The 21,512-nt window shown below is 42.4% G+C and overlaps 1 protein-coding gene across 4 annotated transcripts in view; it reads left to right on the top strand.

Moving 5' to 3' along the window:
* bcas3 (BCAS3 microtubule associated cell migration factor) overlaps nt 1-21,512 on the top strand; it is a 345,864-nt gene that overhangs the window by 138,091 nt on the left and 186,261 nt on the right. The gene's annotated exons all lie outside the window — the stretch shown is intronic.

The following is a 21,512-nucleotide window of genomic DNA, read 5'->3' as shown; positions in this document are numbered from 1 at the left end:
ATACAGTGTTTTAATGAAAGTGAAGTCTAAATTCAAAGTGTGTTCAAAGTGGGGAAAAAAGAAGACTCTGTCCCTTTTCTGTGAATTTCCTTTTTTTCTTACCTATAAAAATGAAAGTGGTAGCTATGGTAGGTAACTTGTATCTCACAGAGGATTTGTAGATACTTTAGATACTGTCAGTCCACATATCTGTTTTATAACAAAGTCGTCACTGCTCTACACAATACAAATAAGTCATCTGCACAAAAATACAAGAACATATATAACAATAGTAAACACCTGAGTGGAGGAAAGGAAGGTTTCTGCCTATGTTAGCTGTCAGTTTTACACATATATGAATCAGCAGAACGTGTGACATCGCAGTCCAGTATACAACAGAAACTCATGTGGTGCTGTATCTCTCTGAGAGTGGATTTTTCAAAAACGGAGACATCTTGTGTCCCGCTGTTAAATTTTTGAATCATTAAGCATTTGTGTTTTCATATACTCTAGGTTTTTCACTTAGGGAGAAGAAGTAGATGCAATTTTAACAGTTGTTCAAAGCAACATAGAGAGATGATGTCTGAAAGTATGAGGGGATTGTTAGATATAACTGCCAGTTTTGGCCACTCAAATCAGTTTCAAGGCACAACACGCTATTTGAAACAGTACGTTATGATGATTCAGTGATAATGACATTCATCAGTTGGGTCAAACACTATATACAGTAGAATGGTGTATATAGTCATGTATCATGTTTAATTATGGGCATGTTGCAGCCAGGGTTTCTCAGGACCTAACTGGTACACATGCTGTTTCATAAGCTTTTGGATGGGAACATTAAACTAAAACCATGGTTGGCTCCTTTTTCAAACTTTTTCTTTCTTTCATTCTGTCTTTATCTTCATTGCCGCTTTCCTTCCTTTTGTTTTTCTCAGTGTCACCTCAGGGCTAACCAGGTGGAGGCCTACTGCAGGCTCATTTCCTTGGCAGGTGTATGTGTGTGCGTGTCTTTGTCTTTGTCGCTCTGTGTGTGTGCGCATGCATGTAGTGTGTGTTTGTGTGTGTGTGTGTGTGTGCGTGCGTGTGCGTGTGTGTGTGTGTGCGCGTACATTTACGTAGATACTATCTGCTCACCTGCTCCTGCCGAGCCACAGAAGCAGCCATTGTGCGTTGATGCTGGCCAGCTAAAGACTAACCCCCTCCAGGTGACAACAGATGTTTTGTGTGTGTGTGTGTGTGTGTGTGTGTGTGTGTGTGTGTAGGATAATATCAAGGAGGATATTGTTTGTGCCAGGGTGGGGGGGACATGGAGGGAGAAGGGAAGAGGTTACAGCCTTTCTCTCCTCACCTGGAAATTATGTCCTGCCGCCATTTTACTGGAGTGTGTTTCCAATCACTGCAGGAACGTGAGAAATGTCCGTTTGGGAATTCCTCCCCAACTTCCTGTCTGTCTCTCACTTTGTGTGTGTGCGTGTGTACTTGTACAGCCTTCAAGCCTGTGTGTGTGTGTGTGTGTGTGCGTGTGTGTGTGTGTGTGCGTGTGTGTGTGTGTGTGTGTGTGTGTGTGTGTGTGTGTGTGTGTGTGTGTGTGTGTGTGTGTGTGTGTGTTTTAGAGAGCTCGAAAGAGAGAGCATCTGTGTTTGATGGTGGGTGTGTATCATAAGTGGCAGTAACAAGTTTCTTTTACTGTCATCAAGCTCAGCTGATATTTCTTACTTTTTTTTCTTTTTCCTTTTCTTCTTCTACTTCTTCTTCTTCTTCCTTATCAGTTCATGCGTATGTAATGTAACAAGGTGGAGACAGAAATGTCAGACACAAAACCCATGCAAAATAAAACATAACTTCCTGTCAAAGGTACATACCTAAAATAGGTGTGAAAAAAGGTGATAGTGTCTGTTTTGGCTCTGGAGAAGCTCACGTAAAATGATTCTTCAGTTGAGTAATCTTGATTTGGGCTTGAAGGCTATACAGGTAGAAAGCCTGTGTCAAACAGATGGATGGAGTTTAAAGGACATGGGTATCCAAAAGTGACAGTTGAATTGTAGTGTGGGTAGATTAGGGACCAGTGTTTTGTATCTGGACCCATACCCATGTCTTTGCCTGTGTAGCACCAAATTACATATTTTAGAATGTATTCATTTATTTTTAAGCTGTCTTACTTCAGTCAGCAACAATATTAAATTGTGAACAAATATTTATTTTGGTTACATGTCAGAGTAAGGCTTTATTTCAAAATAGGTGGTCTGTTCAAAACAGGGGGCAAAGAAACAACTGAAAATATTTTATGACACACTTATCCTTAGTCATTGTGTTACCTGCAGTAGACCGTCAGCTCTCCACCAGTGTGGGGAAGCAGTGCAATATATATCCGTTTAAGCCTACGCTATGTTTTAACATTTTTGGCACTTTAGTAGATAGAAGCAATGCCATTTCATTCCCATTGCACTCCCGTTGTAAGGTGAAATTTGAATGAAGATAAAGAAAATCTAAGTCTTGCAGCAGCACAAAGCCCAATGACTACGGGCACTGTATGCTGCTTCTCCCAGTGGTGGCGAGATGACAGTCACCTACTACAGGTTACACACTGACAATGGATAAATGCCTCAGACAACCCCTCATCAGGGCTTTGGGCATTTGAATTAATGTAGTTGGCTCATTGACATTATCACTAATTGATGTCTGCCCTCTTTCGTCATATTTATATTTTCAGGAAAAAAACATAAATTAATGTACAAGTCCCCATTTGAGACACTTTTTTTTGTTTCCATTTACCCCAATTCCTCCGACTGCATCTTGCTTCATTTGCACTTTCTGTCCAAATATTTTGCAGATGTGTTTTCTGACTCACTATTTTTTTTTTTAAGAGCAAACAAGAGAAAAGAAAAAAGAAGAAAATGGGAAGGAGGCCATAAAGGGAGGGCGGATCAGCACAACAACCACAATCTGCAACAAAAAGATGTTATGAAGGATATGAAGGAGAAAGAGTCTGAGAGGCTGAGACAGGAAACACACACCTCCATGTCTCTCTCACAGACAGAAACACACACATTTAGACACAGGCTTGGAGTCAGTGATATGTAGTAGTAGTGGCAGCACTAGCGCACGTTAGCATGTTGTAGCTGCAGAGCCTTGCATCTTTTGCTGGAGCTCACAGAGGCAAAGTGACAGTTTTCTTATACAGAGCTACTTCCCCTTGTCATTTCCTTGCCATTTATCTAGTTTGTCGTACATGTTCAGTGTGTGTCTGAAGGTTTTTGCAGAGTTGGCAGACTGAGCAGGTAGATAGCTGTACATTTTGATACACTGTTTGCCATTTTGTCAGTGCTGCAACTTTAATACGGTTTAGCTGCCTACTGCCTTGTTTCCCCACTGATCTCCTCCTTTTCCTCCAGTAGTTCTCTGCTCCTGTTTCTCACCTCCTCAGACTTACTATCCCATCTCAGTCGATGTACGTCTCTGCATCGCTGTTATCTGCAGCACAGGAAGCTGTTGTTGTTTCCATCTCTCTGATGACAAGAGGAGAGACTCCAGATGTGACCCGCTCGCTCAAACCCTGCTCTCTCTTTTTCCTCTTTCTTTTCATTAGCTCTCTTTTCCCAGTCATAGATCAGTGTCTCAGTAACACAGCCTGCCGAGTCTAGACATGAAGCCTGATGATTTGGCCAATTTCTGGCACCAGTGCTGACCTGTTATTAAAGATTAGAACTACTCCTGTCAGCTTGATTGATAATGTAGATGTGGTATCTTTGGTTTAAACCAGAGTTTGTGTCCAGTGGCCTAAATATAGTTTAAGAAAGTCATAAGTGAGAAGCTGATAGTGGAAAAAATCTGCATTACATTTAAAAAGCGTATCAGTCTAATTCAACCTACAGGATACGTACAGTTTACCACACTCTTATTTTCATAGCTGTATCCCTTGTGCCTGTCTCTTATGACTATTTGGACTTTAAAACAATTGCTAAAATCTGGGAAGACAGACATGTCACTACAATAAAGTCATCATGATCAGTCAGATGATTAGACAGGTTGTAAACAAGATGACAATAGTGCCAAATTAACTTCTACTTTATTGATAGAGTAAAACCAAGCACACCCAAAATGTCAATGATAATACAAGATAAGAGGTAAATTTGTTGAAAGAAAAAACAAAAATAGGACTGAGGCATTTATTAACACTACATTCACAAAAAAGCAAAACCGTCAGTTTATGAAATGGAATGTGGAAGATTGAATAAGGGGGTCTCGCAGCCTGAGGAATGAATCTGCTCTGCAGTCAGGTAGTATGGTAGTGGATACTTTTTGTATCTTTTACAAGATGGCAGGAAGGTGAACAGAATGCGATGTTTTCCAGCTGTAATGTCCTTCTCTGTAAAACTTTTCCAGAATTTGGCTCTGGAGATTAGCCTCCGTAAGTTCCCTTAAGAAACAAAGCCTGGACCAGGACAGGTTCTCTGTGATGGTGATTCCAGTGATCATGATTCAGTTCACCTGCTCCACTTCAGCTCCACCGATGTAGATGAGGTGTGATGAGGTGTCATTCTTTCAATCAATCAACAATCAGCTCCTCGGTTTTGCTGCCATTAGCAGCAAGTCAATCAGCTTCATGGATGAGATTGTATTGAATGCTGAGCTGAAATCCAGAAATGGCATTCTTACATAAGTATTCTTTTTCTCTGTGTGTGGACACTGAGTGGATGGCAGTAGATATGGCAGCCTCTGTGTATCTGTCGGTTCTGAAAGCTTATTGGTGGAGTCCAGGCTGGCAGGGATGTTATCTCTGATGAGCTTGAGAACCAGTTTCTCAAAGCACCTCATCAGGATGAAGTTGAGAGCCACAGTCATTTAGACTCGACACAGCATACTTCTTAACAACAGGGATGATGGTGTTTGATTTCTTTCTAACACTGTTCCCTTGTGCTGAGATCTCAGTAATTCATTTGCTGCATACACTATCTTTATTATTGAGACTGTGTATTTTTGAAGAAGAGAGTTACAACATTATTCTTTAAAGGAGTGTGTCCTTATGTTGAGATCAAGTAAATGTGTATTGATTTCCTGAGTAGCATTATATTTCGATTTTTGGCAGTGTTAGACACAGAGTGTGGCCTACATGTACAGTATTCAGTTGTAACTGTTGGGAAGAAAATCCAAACATTAATCTCACTTCACCAGGCTGCAGGGCAAAATGAACTGCAGCATAACTTTTACCTGCTGGCACCCTGATGACCATGGAGACCAGATTTGTGTGTTTATGCGTGTGAGCATGTGCGCTTACGGGGCCTAAGATCGAGTTAAAATATAAAAGCGGTATTTGGTCAGGGCCGGAAATGTATTCAGAAGCATAACACGTACTGAGAGAGAGCCCGCTGCACACTAAACACACATGAACACACCAAACATGTGTTTCTAATGAAAGTAGTGTATGGGAGAGCTGGTCAGCCATACAGTATGAGGTCATCCGGTTGGGTGTATGGATGTGTATGAGCCTATATACATGTTTTTGTATGTGTGGTGCTCTGATTTTTCATCTCACATATACATACAGTACATGTGGGGCATTGTCACACTTACAGGATGCATTTAAACCCTTTAGGGGTGTGTGTCTGTGTGTGTGTGTGTGTGTGTGTGTGTGTGTGTGTGTGTGTGTGTGTGTGTGTGTGTGTGTGTCTGTGTCTGTGTGTCTGTGTGTCTGTGTGTCTGTGTCTGTGTGTGTGTCTGTGTGTGTGTCTGTGTGTCTGTGTGTGTGTCTGTGTGTCTGTGTGTGTGGGCATGCTGTCAGCCACTGGGCTAACAAACACACTTAATACAATTATCCCTCGGCAGAGACGAGGAAGGGAGACAGGCGGCACCTCAGAAGGTACGCTGTCTGGTGTGTGTGTGTGTGTGTGTGTGTGGGTGTGTGCGTGTGTGTGTGTGTTTGATGAGGATGTTGTCACTGGCAGCTAGTCGTGGCATTTCCACGCCTGGCTTCCACTACAGCATTTCCATCCTTCCCTCCAGTAACCCCCTCTCCCCAATCCCCATCTTCCTCTTCTTGTAATTGGGGCTTTCCCTTATAATTAGTCCATCCTAGACCCCCTCCCCTCCTGGAGAGGCCTACTAGCATGGTACCTCGGCCCCAGTAACAAGCACCCTTTCCCCCCTACGGCAATGGCGCTTCCCCCCTGAGGTGCATGGAGTGGGAGATTAGCTTAGCATCACGGCTAACTAGGCTGCCTTAGAGCGACCCTGGCGCCGGCCATCCACATCCCCACTGGTCAGTCTTGTACTAATCCAATAAATGAGCTGTGCGGGAGGGCAAGTGTCACACACTCTGTACACACACTCTCACATACATGCAAACTGTAGCTACACACTTAGAGGTCCAAAGTTGTGACAAGCTGCTGCTAATTGTGTTCTGTCTGTCCCCATCTCCTCCTCCTGAGGGCTCAGAGAAATTCCTCAACCTCAAGTGTGAACTCAAGTGTGTGTTTGTGTGTATGTTTTCCTTTTTGTTCTTTGCCTCGCTCTGTTCTGCTTGTAGTTGGCCATTCTCTGAACCACATCTTGTGTTTTTCACTCTAGTATTTGCTTGAAAAGAAAAAAAAAAAAAGAAAGAAACAACTACCTTTTTGTCCATATTGCAATATATTTTACTAATCAGTTTTAAAGCTCAAGTAGTCAAACGTCAAACATATATAAGCATGTATAAGTACCCCTTACCACTTCATGAACTGAGTACCAATCTAATGCTCATCAAGTCACTTTGATTCGACAACCTTTGGTAGCCAGTGTTGAAGACCAGCCTGGCTATCAAATCATTTTGAGCATCAATCCTGTCCTATACAAAATGTGTTTACCTCCTACTTAAGTCATATGTAGGATATGTTTAGGGTAAAGTCTATTGGCCGCCTGGATTACACCATCTAGCAATATATATATATTTTTTTAGATCAAGCAAGTGTGACAGTATACTTTAAAATGAGCAGTAAAGGGAGGTTTGGGTGGACATTGGACATCCAAAGCTCAGACAGGGGTTGCATCTGTTGTCCCTTGTGTTTATCAGTTTATTTTGGGTCTGCTATTAAAGTCTACTTAAACACATTATGAAGGTTAGAGGAATATGTTGATTTAGGTGAACTATTGAAATGTCAACACAAATGTACGCACACAAAACAAAACAAAACAAAATATTTGGCGCGTTGCTTTTCTAACCATTTTCAAAACTTCTATGTAGATGCATAAAACATTATGGACTCAGTTGAACTCTATTTCAGTGTTTAGTCAAACTGTAGTGCTATGCAGGGACGCATCCTTCAAACTATGGTAAAAGCCAGCCCCTGCAAAAATAAAGGATTCAGTATGTGTTTTCATTGGGCTTTTTAAAACATTTAACCTTTTAAGCTCTTAAACCTCATTTACAATCCAGTAAGTCATGTGCCAGGCTAGGTGTGATGCAGTTTATTGTGCTGTGACACATTTGCACTACCGCCCGACCTTCAAGGATGCGTGCTAGTGTGGAAGACACCCGTAACAGATGTTGTAGTTCTCCAGCAGAGATGACACACGTGTTGGTCTTGTCCTTGCTTATTGAGTTACTGGGTTGTAATTCTTAAATTATGATCTTAGGCACTGAACATGGACTTACAGCTGAGTGCTCAAGTAACTATGCCTTGTTGGAGTTCTCTCGCAGTCAAGTGTAAGGAGAAATACAGTAGGAGAGACACATATGCCGCCTATCATTGTGGTAGAGACAACTCTCACAAATCAAAGTTAACTGCACTACCTGCAACTTTATCCATGTTGACCGGCAGATGTAGTCCAGCTTGCACAGTGACCAGAGTATACTGTTTTGTTGCTGTGCAGTGGAAATAAGTCCAGTTATGAGCGACTACTATGCTCCTGCCTCTCCTCGCCTGGAGCTGACATGGTGCACCTGGACTCATTGAGTCAAGGAGTGGCTATATATATATATATATATAATATAGTTGTTATAAAATGAAGTACACAAAGTTTCATGTACAAAGATTTTCTGTGTATTTCTTCTTCAGACTTAGATTATCTGTGTCATTCCCACTGCAGGCTCTCCATTGTTTTTCTGTTCAAAACGTTGAGGATAAAATCCTCAAACAGCAACAGTTATCAAAAGCTGATGGTAAAATCATTTCCAACATATTTAAACCCTTAAAGAGGAAACCTTTGACCGAAGAATCAACATCCTCTTCACCGCAGGAAGCAGGAGGCTTTATGGGAAATGTGGACTTAATTTGCTGAAACACTGGCACTAACAATACCACTGGCACGAGATAGAGACTGCCAATCTTCTCATTCATTTCCCATTTGTTTACCAAAATTAGGTAGCACACAGTTAATTTGTCAGCAACACGTAAATGTTTTAGGTCTCACATAACACATTTTAAACAATAGCCATTTAAGTCACATAGAAAATATAGCCGCAAATAACTTAGATAGTTTCTATGTGTTCTTTGGAGAGAGTCCAGAGCAGTTTATGGAGCTGAGCTTCATCATTCAAAAAACTTAAAACCAATGTTGTTATGTATGAGTACATGCATTTTGAGAGGCTTTTGTGCTGCTACAGTCATCCATGGTTGAAATGAAGTGTATCTCAACAGAACAGACTCTTTGGTTTCACAGCTCACTTCAGTACTGAGCTGTAATTTTATGTGGAACTGACTATATGAGGCCACTGAAAGCAACCAATGTCCCTAGTTTTAACATTAGCTATTTTAAATTGCATTTTACCCTGTAATCTAAATATGTTGTTTTGTATCATTTTTATTAATGCACACTAAATGAGGCATTTTTGTAGAACAGCAGCTGCTTTGTACAATGGCTGATAAACAAATATGACCTAATGAAGCAGCAAGCAGTTCAAGTCTTTCTTCGCAAATCAAGAACACATGGTAGACACACCAACACGTACACACAGAAACACATACACACATTTAAGAACACACTGATGACACACAGCTCCCCAGCCTGTTGTGTGAGGAAGCGGAATCTTCTCAATTAGGTTTCACGCTTACTCTTTTAATTTACTCTTTCATCTTTTGTATTTCTTTTCTCTCATGTTCTATTTATCATTCGCAAGTATTGTCATTCTAACCCAACTGCATTTACATGGGTAAAGTCTCCGTTCACAACACACTCACATCGGTACCTGCACACGCATTACACATGACACAATCCCACCACAGGAAAAGCCCTGAGCCAGAGCAGGCAGGAAAACTCTGGAAAACCAGGATACAATTTGGCACTTATGGAGCCTAAACGATTTCCTCCTGGGCGTTGGGCTCTGTCCTACTGGGAAAAGCCAAAAGACCGGCAGAGAAAATTACATCCGGGAAAATGTTTATGCAGCACACTCAGCTCCCTCGCTTTCTGCCCCGCAAATGAGTGATTATTCGTCTACTCTTAACCTCTAAGAAAGAGGGGGGTGATGGAGAGAGGGAGATTCTTTCCATCATTAGCCTTTGGAAGGGGCGGCTGCTGGCATAGCTAAGCTTCTTTGTCACAATGTGAGCTTCCTATTTGGCAGCGCTGAAGGTATTTGGAGAGCACTATACAAAATGTTGAGCCTACTTTGTTAAATAGTTCTGGTTATGCTGGAGAAGGTGGGTAATTGGGCAAAGCGTCCACACAAAGACACGCGTGCGCACACAGATACACACACACAAACGTGCACACACATACACACAGCACACTCAGCTTCATTCAGTGTTCAGTCCACTCCTGGTTAATCTGAGTCTACTTCCACTGGGTCAAGCTATATAGAAGTATTATGCTCTTTACCATAATTTCCAATAAATAACACAACTTTTGTCCCCTATGTCCCTGATCTTAAACACTATGGCAGTATTATATAAAGAATGAGCAAAAAAGGATATCCAAAAATGCCTCATTTAAAAAGAAAGAAAATAATGAGACATATGTCACGACTGAAACATCCAAACTAACTGCCAGGAATTCATCCTCATAATAATTCCCCTGCATTTTAAAGGACAACACCACCAACTTAACACATTAACTTCAGTAATTAGTCTTGGTCAGCCCTTGGAGCCTATCAAAAACACTTGTATAATGTCGGCTTTGGACTTTTGTCACATTACTCATAGTGCCCCTGAATCCTTTCAAAATAATTAAAAAAAAAATAGGGTTCCAGTCAAGTTACAAAAACAGTCAGCATGTGTCAGGTCTAACCCAACATCGGGAAATGAATATTTAAAATATATCTCAGATTATATTGTAGATTTTGATAGTCACATGTAGAATGTCTTGGCAAGCTAGTTAATGAAGCTTGATCTCTTTGACCTGTGGTGTCATAGCAATATTTCCTGCTAGTGCGATATATCTAAAAACTCAAATTTACTGCATGCTGTTTTTGTTTTTTTGGTTTTTTTTGGTTTTTTTGACGAGGCTGCATGGCACTTTCTAATGTTGTAGTTCTCTTAAACATAAGGCAACTCAAAATGCAGTGATAGAGTGGTGGGGCAGTTGAAATACTTTGACCAATTGTAGGTTTTCTACTGCTTTTTTTCTGTTCCTCTAATTGTTTTCCCTACATATCTGTCAAAGGCACTGTCTTTACTCCCTACCTCCCCACCCTTTCTCTTCGTCTCTAGCTTTAAGTCTACCTAATAACTTATTTCCTTCATCACTGCCTCCTTGTTTATGTGCCTACTGTCATTCCTTCTTTTCTCTCAATATCTTGGCCTTTGACTTTTTGTTCCACAACCCTGCATTGACAGTGTTTGAAAGGTGCTATGCCAACTCAGATACTTTGGTCACCAATATGTTATAAAAAAGCAGTAATTGTCTTCACTGATGTTTCGCTTTCATCAACACAATCAAAAAGGGTTGAACAAGGGCATTTACTGTCTCTGAGCAGTCGCAAATCTGATGATTGTTTTTAGTAAACTCACCTTGTAATGTAACAGCTTCAAGGGATTAGCATTGGCAGAACAACAAACACAGCTAATAGAGAGCAGAAAGGGGTGAAAATGTTTCTGATTTACTCCAAACACATTTAAACCCAAGCTGCCTGCCAGTTCACTGATAGCTATTTTCCATTCAACTGTCAAGAAAATTTTAAGCAAAATCTTTCTGTCAGTAAATAGAATGTCATGTGTGTGTTTTTTGTCATCTGAGACTCTTCTTAATCATCAAAACAAGCTTACAGCAGTGTAATAGAGAGACAGATTAAACCGCAATGATGATGTATACCATACTGCATATTGTCTGATGGTGAATTGTTTGTTGAGTGTTTTGAACTAAGAACCTGCTAAACTCCAAGTACTTCTTTTAGGTGCTGCACCTGCAGGCACACAGTAGATCCAACATTTTGACTATCAAATTCCAATTTTACATTTGAAAAGTAAGAGCAGTGATGTATGGATGCCGAGTGTAAAGCCGAGGCTAAAACAAAAAACAAACACGCAAAAAAAAACGTTATTATAGTAATATACGTGGTAGCAGCTTTAACACCTCAATTAGTGACCTCAGTATCAAGCTACATGATTTACATACCTCATGTCTACACTGATGGCATATTTACTGTATTAGATGACCATATTTTTTCTTACAGAAGATGGAAGTTAATGAATTAAGAGTGCATAACTCTGCCGAGGTCCAATAGTTGCCTTTAATTTGAACAAGACTGATCCAGTATCAAATTATATGTGTTTGTGTGTGTGTGTGTATATATATATATATGTGTGTATATATATATATATATATATATATATATATATTGCTCTAAATTATAAACCACCCATATATTCTTAAACATAATTTAAGATCACCAGGTGTAGGATCCACAAATTGTACTCACCAGCCACCTAAATACTCCAGATTTTCCCAAGGGCTATTGCCTGGGAATTAAACCAGACACACTTCATCGAGAGGTTAATGGGGTCCATTCTGGCCTGAGAGCCATCCATCATCTAAGTTTTTGTGGAAATCTATTCAGTAGTTTCTGTGTAATCCTGCTGACAATCCAACCAACCAAAACACAGATAAATGGACATGGGTGATAACATAACCTCCTTGCCAGAGGTGATAATGGTAGCTCTAACTGCATGTAACATTCAGTATCACCATTGATATTCCCCAGAAATCAATCAATCAGTCAGTATGTTGGAATGTTTTGAAATAAGCTGTAACAATAGAACTTAATCATCAAATAATATGTAATAATTTAGTTTATTTTGAAAGGGGACACATTGACTTGCTGAATCCCCGTTTGTCCTGCAGGCTTTAAAAGAAATTCACCTGCAGCTAACAGACAGCCAGCCATCCTGGCTAGTTAGTGTTGATTTTAGTGCACACTGTGAACACAGCATAAGCCAGCACCTTCCCTCCTCCTCCCCGTCGACTCATCCACACTGTGAACTCATCCCAGGAGGTTCTAGGTGTTGGGTCACTTACTGTATGGAGGAGGGAGAAGGCAAATGATGGATGGATGCACAGGAGGAAGGAGGGACGGAGGGGTGGATGGGAGTCGTGGGAACTGGCAGGCATGACTCCGCTTTTGTTTTCTTTTAACAGCTCGTTCGCACATCATGTCTTCAGATGCAGGCAGAAGCAATTTGTCCTCTCCGTCTTCCCCACTCCGTCCTCCCCTCTTCCTCCCTCGGCCTTTGAATCATTCTCCAGCTGGGCCCAGTTTTGCTGATGCCGTGTCAGGGTGTCTGTTTGCATGGTTATGTCTACGTCTGTTCTGTGAGTATGTGTGTGTTTGTGGTACACACGCATACACACATGCAGCAGCCCCAGGACCTTGACCAATTCCCAGTGGAAAAGCGTGGCGTCTCTCTCCGTCAGGACATCTGGAAGTGGGCATTTTGCAGTCGGCAGCCGCTGCACTCTGACTTGATTATATTATCTGGTTGGTGTATGTGTGTGTGTGTGTGTGTGTGTGTGTGTGTGTGTGTGTGTGTGTGTGTGTGTGTGTGTGTGTGCGCCCGTGTGTGTGTGCGTATTTGTGTGTCGGGTGTGTTTGTGCATGCAAACACAGAAATCACACATTGTGGATTCATACACACCTACAAAATGATAAACTAATAACCTGTGTGTGCATGTGACTGTCTGTGGGACTGTGAGTGCTGTTTGTGTGGGTGAAGAAAGCCTCTTGAGTCATGTATGCTTGTGCATGTCTATGTGTTAGTGTGCATGTGTATGTGTTTGAAGGGGTCAAGTGGTGATTGCTGATGTTGTCTGCTTTAAACACATGTTTAGCCAGGGCCCACTCAAACGTTTGGCAACCATTAGACAACTTCCTCCCTATCTTCCGGAGTCAGCTCTCTATGGATTTGTGTGTGTGAGTGCGTGTGTGTTTGTGTGTTCGTGTGTGTGCATTTGTAGTTGTGGACACCAGCTGGAATGTGTGGAAAAGATTATTTTGGAAGTGTATTTAGCATACAGCAATGCATAATGTTGAAGTTTTACATCATGTGCACTCAAACAGTATCTGTATGTACACTCACGCACACACACACACACACACACACACACACACACACACACACACACACACACACACACACACACACACACACACACACACAAAACGTATGAAGCTCAGTCCAGACATCTCTCACAGAGCTTTGTTTTGCCACAGGATCAGCACAACTGTGAACTTTACATGCAACTGTGGCCACAGAGCTGCTCACACACTCCCAACACACACAACACATTCATTCACAGACACCTAAGGGCCTTGGTCGGTCATCAGGAAATGAAAGGATCATTTAGCTTAGAAGGAGATGAGAGGATTGAGGAAGAGAAGAGGTGGAGGAAGAGGAGGAGTGTGTCTGTAGTTTGATGCAGATTCCTGCAACAGAGACGGTGTGATTCACCAAAAGAAAACACAACAGATGAGAGAAAAACCTCGCTCTGAGCTCCATTTTTTCAGTGGCTTTGCACTTTGCACATTTAGACATATACTGAAACACATGCATACACGCTGACGCAGTTGTTTTCCCTGAGAACCAGTACTGGCAGTCAAGGAAAGTCGGGAAATGTTCTAATTTCATCAGGGCAATTTAAGAAATCTCAGTTTTACAATTTGGGATGTTGTGCAAGAATAACAGAATTATTTTTCAAGTTGTGTGAGACATTTACCACATTAGCTTGTCATAAGGTCTGCTAGAGCAGCCAGCAGGTGGAGAATGTTAATTAGGGCTTAACCAGGAAGTCTCCATCTCATGTCATGTTTGGCCTGTAGTTTATTAAATGTAAGACTTTAAAAGCCATTTTACATTGACGCAACACAAGTAACTTTAAATAAGTAGTGTTAAGGGTGCTCCAGTTGCACTTGTAGATTCTGACGCTGGTGTAAACAGTGGTATTCTGCCCACTAGTCCTCTACTGTCTTCAGCAAGTATGTGTTTCTCTTTATGCAGTCATATCAGATACAGTAGGGTCAAAACATCTGAGACCATTCATCAGAATACTTTTATTTTGCAATTGTTTCAAATTTACTACTATTTACTTCAATGCAAACAATAATATCAGCTTAACAATTTGTGTGAGAAGTTGAATGTACGGTATGTGATTTTCGCAATATCTCAGCGTTTGGTACAGTACGCATCCCTTTTGTTTTCATGACATCATACAAGTAAGCAGGCATGGACTCCATGAGTCTGTGCAAAACCTGATGACTCATGTTTGTCTCAGGTTTTACACAAAGCCTTTGTGATGTCAGAGAATGCTTGGCTTTCCGGTATTGAAGCACCCCCATAAATGTTCAGTGAGATCGAGGTCAGGTGACGGTGCTGGAAAGTCCATGATAGACAGGTATCCTTGGGCTTCTTGGATCTTCAAGAGGCCTTAAACTGTTGGTCTTAAATAAATAAAATGCCAATATCAGCTCCTTGATTTAATTGTAAGCATAATGGTGTGATTTAAAAAAGGTGAATTAATCTGTCAGTGGAGCTGCAGTCAGACAGTACTGTGGTGTGCCTTGGCAGAGGGCACAGAGAGGACATGGGCAGATCCCACCGGGCATCAGAGCCACATGTGTCTCTGCTAACATTCGCCTCACACACCTGGTGTTGAGCATGGCCATGTGTGTGCGTACCTTTCATGCCCTATTTAGCCCATCGCTGTGTGAAGCAGCGCCAAGTGTAAGCAAGTTTGTTTGTCACACTAGCAGTGGCCTGGTATGAAGCAGAGGAAGGCTGCACACATTATTCATGTCTCTGACTGCAGAAACACGGCTGGAGGTGTGTGTGTGGGTGTGTGTGTGTGAGTGCATGTGTTTGTGTGTTACGGCATGTACGTGAGTGTTTGCTGCTCCATGATTCTGTTTCTTCATGTGTGTGTTTACACTTTGGCCTACATGTTTGTAATTCACACATATGTGAAAATGTGTGTGTGTGTGTGTGTGCGTGTGTGTGTGTGCATGTGCATGCACGCATGTGTGTGTGTGTACATACATATATTTGTTTGATTATGTGTTTGCACCCATAAATGTGCGTGTCTGTTTGTGTTTACACAGAGACAGTATGTGTCTGAAACTTTATGCTTACGTGATATGTTTATGCATGCATGTGTTTACACTTCTGACTGCGTGAATATGTGTGTATATTTGTGCACCTGTGCGTACATACGGGTAGATCTGTGTGTGTGTGTGTGTGTTTGTGTGTGTGTGTGTGTGTGTGTGAGCCCCAGGTGCGCCAGTCTAGCAGCTCCACATTAGCTCTATAACCAAGCTAGTTTGACACCTTCATATCCAGACTAGCATTCAGCTGCTGGCTCTGGCACATCCAGGACCAGCTCGACCCTGCGTGAACGCTCTGTCGCCTCCACTCATGCTCACTTAGGTGTGTGTGTGTGTGTGTGTGTGTGTGGTATGGACTGTTAGTGTTTTTTTGTGTCTACGCGTGCCCACACCTTTCCCATGCACTTTTCCTGCAATTTATTTTATTCCTGCTGTCTCTGTGCTCGATGCAAGCGTGTGTCAGATTTTTCACACCCTGTTCACCTGTGTGTGTACCAAAGAGAGAACACGTGCAAATATGCTTGTTTGCTGAATTGTGTGCATGCTCCACATAATATGCACACACAAATTGTTTGTGTGTGTGTGCGTGTGTGTGTGTGTGTGTGTGTGTGTGTGCTTGCACGTGTCCAGCACCTCCCCCTGCAGACTACTGTGTTGGCAGGTCGATGTGATGGCGTGTCACCTCCATAGACACCCAGTCAGCAATGCCTACTAATCCGCCTCTACAGCACTGCGTGTGTGTGTGTGTGTGTGTGTCAGCATGTGTGTGAAAAAAACACTGTGTAAGTGCTAACATCAAGATTTCTGAGATGTGTATATGTGTTGTCATGGCCTATATGTGCCAATGGAAGATTTGACAGCAAACATGAATCAGACGTAGACTGAGCACACACTCCATAAAAGGCAAACAAAAGTATGACCTTACGATATTCCTTTTTTTTTGTACTTCCATTTGATTAAAGGTTCTTTGTCAAGAGACAGCCACACACACCTACAAACCCACAGATGTGCTGCTGGCGATCATTAGAGTGTATGGAGTGCCTCCAGGCAGCAAGGGCCTTTTAGATAAAACCTTTCTTTTTCTCTCTGTCTCGTTGTTTTCTTGATATCCCATCATCCCCCACTGGCTCGGCCAGAGGCTCTAGGAGGGCCACTTAACCAACACTGCCACATGTAGCGCAAGAGAGGTAGCGTGTTATCATTCAACTGAAAAGGCTTTGAAAACCCTATTTTAGTTGATATTGATAAAGATGTTCAGGATATATAAAACATGACCTTCTTCATAATCAAATTGCTGTTAATAATGCATTATCAATGTCTCTCCTAGAATCTGTTTCTCCTTTCTTTCAAACTGCTGATTTATTTGAGATGTGATCCTAGGTTTGGTAATGGGACATTTCTCTATCATTTTGACTGGTATAGAGGCATATATGCAGCAATTATTATAGACCATACTAACAGTACGCCTGTTATTCAAGTCTCTTTCAAAGAGATTCCAGTAAGTCCTTGCAGGGGGCCCACAGAGCAATATGATGGCGTCTTCTATCCACCACTATGGGGAACTGTTGGACTGAACGTTGAAGTTCCTGCTACATATTATGTTGCTGCTAACAAAGTTTGAAAATGAACTTTGAAAAGTCACAGGTCACAGGTAGCGAGATACTGAACCCCACATGGCTCACTAGTGAGGGCCCTGCGATGAGCTGGCGACTTATCCAGGGAGTACCCTGCCCTCGCCCTGAGACAAGGCTGGGATTGGCTCCAGCAGCAACACCCTGCAACCCCATGGAAAGGGATAAGCGGTTCGGACAATGACATGACATGACAGGTCACAGGTTAATGTGGTGGTGGTTTATCAATGGACTGATCAGATTCATTATGATTTATTTCAATTTTTTATTTAAGTCTCCATGAAGACATCATTATTCAACGCTGTATGGCAAAGATTCAGAGAGTTACAATTCCCCCAAAGCCCCCATTTGGACTGCACATCAGTAAGCTAACTGTTAGCTTCTCTGCAAATGAATCAGTTCACAGTCTTGCTTGCAGCATTTCCAAGATATTTAACATAACACACACACACACACACACACACACACACACACACACACACACACACACACACACACACACACACACAGTTCAGCTGGAGAAGCTCTGCTCCAGAGATACAATGTGCACTTTATTTTTAGACAATGTTACATTAAAAGTCACATTTATGTTTTATTTACTCCATGAAAGCATTGAGGTAGAGCCTTGAATAGAGTGAGAATCTTCAGAGAGAGAGAGAGAGAGAGAGAGAGAGAGAGCAAGGCTCCTTGGGTGTTCACCTCCCTTGTTAACACCTTTTAACACGCAACACCAATTAACCCTTGCCCCCCTGGCTACTGAGACACACACACAAACACACATGCACATAGCATTTTACAATCATACCTCCAACCCATATACTTATAACAAGAACTGAATCAACTCCAGCAATCCAGAAGCCTGCCAGTACATTAAACGTCCTGCTGCCTGCTGAACACATTTCTGCACATAGGTTTTTTTTTGTTTGTTTGTTTTTTTGTTTGTTTTTTTTTTACTTTTCAGGAACAGTACTTTCTCAGTTCACAGCAGGATTTGGAAAGGTAACATGCATGCAGCAGGATGGACATTTTAAGCACACTCCTTAACACTCCTTTACATTTATTTGTTTGTATTAATGAACAATATTTCTCTTTAGCTCATGTTTTAGATCCACCTCAATGTGTCTGGCATCCAAAAATGACTGATCATTTGGCAGCAACCTTAATGCTAATTATATCACAGCAGTTTACTCTTAATTCACGTTGATTTTGAAAAATGTCTTTGCCTTTGTTCTTCGGGTTGTTGTACTGCCTGGGAACCCAATCCAGCACAACATTTCACAGCGGACGTTGTTATACAACAGTTTGGTAGACATCACCCAACCCTTGTACATTCAAAATTAATATTGTTCATAGTTGAGCTTATAGGACTAGATAGTACAATCCCTTAGATAATCAGTACTTGGTGTAGAGGTCAGGGTAAAGGGGTAAACACTTCATAGTGGTTTTCAGGGGGGCACCCTCCTTCATTGGTGTTTCGTTGAAATGCCCACGACACCTCCAAAGGGCTCAACAGCAACACCTGGTGTCCCAGATGTGCCCCCCTCTGCTTTTACCCCTTGTTGGTCCTTTTTGCAGCCCAGTTGGGGTCCTCTCTTTTGATCCATAGCCAGTTGCTGCTTCATTCAGCAGCATCTGACAGTGATTTGACGGCTTGTCGGGGGCCTGTCCTTGCACTCCCATTCCCTTAAGCAGCTTGGTTGTGGACATGGCAACAAATACTCTGCACCCTACCTCAACCGGAATCACTTGGGCACGCCAGCCACATTGTTCTGCCTCAGTTGCTAAGTCAAAGTACTTCAGTCGCTTACTCTCATATGCTTCACCAACTGCAGCTTCCCAAGGTACAGTTAATTCCATGATGAAAAGTGACTTCTGAGAGGTTGACCACAATACCAGGTCCGGCCTGAGGTTACTTGTAATGATCTCAGGCGGAAAGGTGAGTCTCTGGTCTAAGTCAACCTACATTCTCCAGTCCCGGGCAGTGTCTAGGAGGGTTGTTTCCACTCTTGCAGATGGCTTTGCTGTGAGTTGTCCTTCTCTTACAAATGGGGTGGTGTTTGTGTGCCTAGGCATTGGGGTAGTTCTCCTTCCTTCCAGGGTAATCGGAAGTTGTCGTAGGACCTGGTTGTGTCTCCAAGTATAGCTTTGAGACAAACTGGTTTTGCAGCCAGTGAGGATGTGTCTCAGTGTTGCAGGGGTTTGACACAGCACACAAGAATCTTCTCCAAACCATTGGTTTAGGTTTGTGAGGGTGGGAAGAACATCATACGTGGCTCTGATGATAAAATTGATTGGGCTTCCTTCCATTTCCCAAGATGCTTCCATTTGAGCTTATGATGTTCCAGGTTTTCCCAGCTGGTCCATTGGCCCTGTTTGGACTGCGAGACTGTGTTTGTGCATATGTCTGCCTCCTCTTGTTGCCGCACCTGACAAACTACAAACTTTCTTCTCTGGGTCGATGTTGCCTTGTGTCATGTGGATAGACTTGTCCCAAGTCCAAACTCACCTCTTCCATGCTGCACCTGTCCTACAGTGTCTCCATGCCTGAGAGCAGATTTTGCTTGCTGTATGGCCTCAGATGGGATCCATTTCCTTCCAGTTGCCAGTCTGGGAGAAGCCATTCGGATCGCGCCATCTTGCGACTCAGTCAGGCTCATGTTTAGCCTCATTTTGGCGCATTTAAATTCCTCTGTGAGGCTAGAGACAGGCAATTCCAGGGCATCGTGTCCATACAAGCCAATTTTGCTGAGGCAACGCGGGTGGCCAAGCCATTTCTTGATGCATGAGCTGACTGTCTTCTCCAGCTTCTCGACTTCATGGGGATCTCGTAGACCATTAGGAGCCAGATCATGCGGGGGAGCAATCCAAACTGCAGGCACCACAGTTTCAACTTGCCAAGAAGCGAGGTCTTGTCTATGCTGACCAGGCCTTTGATGGTTCTTCCCTCAGCTGATCACTCTGGTCTGTGTCTTTGAAGCTCGCATTGTACCAGCGCCCTAGGCTCTTGACTGGCAGCTCTGACACCAAAGGAATGGGTGCGTCCTTGATGTGGAACCAGCTTTCCTTTCACGATGGATATAATATAGAGGACTAAACTTTCAAATGTATACTTATAAGCTTTGTTTAACAACAAAATGACAATTTGTCGACTTTGCATGTAAAATATATCTCAGTCTATTTAACACATTGATGCTCCCTGGAGAGTATGTCACATCATCATCACTGCTCAGAAAAGCAAAATCATTGGTATGTTGCTTGTTCTGTTCAGCATGATCTTCAAGTCAAAGAGAACATCACAGTGTCTGGGAGCCACTGATGAACTTAACCAGGCACCCTCACTGTGCCTGCACAGTGGTCTCATGGAAAGTAATGGGGAGCTTGCCTGTCTTGTAAGGCTGAACTCAGCCGTTGAATTTAATTCTTGTTATACTTAACATACGTGGACGTGGACACACCATGGTCCAATCCCATTACATTGGTCCCTACCCCTAAAGACAGCATTACAATGGGAAGTGGTTGAAGTGTCCTCTTAATAAAATGGGGCAACCCTTCATGATCCACATATGTCATTTGTAGTTGTTGATGGCATTTAAGTAAAAAGACATGAAGACAAAACCGTACCATAGCCAGAACACAACGTACATGCATCCAGTGGAATCTTAGCGTAACACTTCATCCTACCTTTCTATCCCAAAAATAACCAGGACACCCTGTGTATTCTGCGCTTATGTCTAGAGGTAGGGCTAAGTGGCAAGGGGTGTATTGGGATTGGGACCATGTACACCATTGACACACCATATGAAACCCAAACTAACAAAATTGCTGTTGGGTCAGTGATTCTTTAAGGGTACCATGGTGCAACTGGTCTTCTTCCTTCTCTTCATTGAAGCAGGCATAAGGCAAGCTGACTTCTTTATGGCCAAACCTTGTCATAACCATTGTTCATATGACCCTGCTTGTGTGAATAGACTGCTCACTCTTTAGACCAAGTCTGTGCTTTGTCAATCCACAATCACACCCTCCATTATTCCCTCTGTGCGTGCGTGTGTACGTGTGTTTGTATGTGCACGTCAGTCATGTTTTAGAGGCATAAAAAGCCAGTCAATGGGGTCAGTCGGTCGCTCCACCTCACACCCCAAGTAGACATCGAGTCTGACACATCTTGTGCGCACACACACACACACACAGACACACACGCACACCACTGTCCGTCACTAGAAGACATATGGAGCATGACTAATGGCTACATAAAGACACACATACACACAGTAGATACATTTTTGTTCAGCAGCCACCATTGTGTTAATGGTGTTTGACCAAAAAGCCATTTTATTTTGCAACAGATGTGCCCCCGTGCTTTCAGACCCTTATTTGACCCAAATACCGTGTCAAATATA

The sequence above is a fragment of the Acanthopagrus latus genome, chromosome 2 (assembly GCF_904848185.1).
Source record: "Acanthopagrus latus isolate v.2019 chromosome 2, fAcaLat1.1, whole genome shotgun sequence".
Lineage (NCBI taxonomy): Eukaryota > Metazoa > Chordata > Actinopteri > Spariformes > Sparidae > Acanthopagrus > Acanthopagrus latus.
Note: the sequence above shows the minus strand (reverse complement) of the source record. Positions and strands in the feature narration are given on the sequence as shown.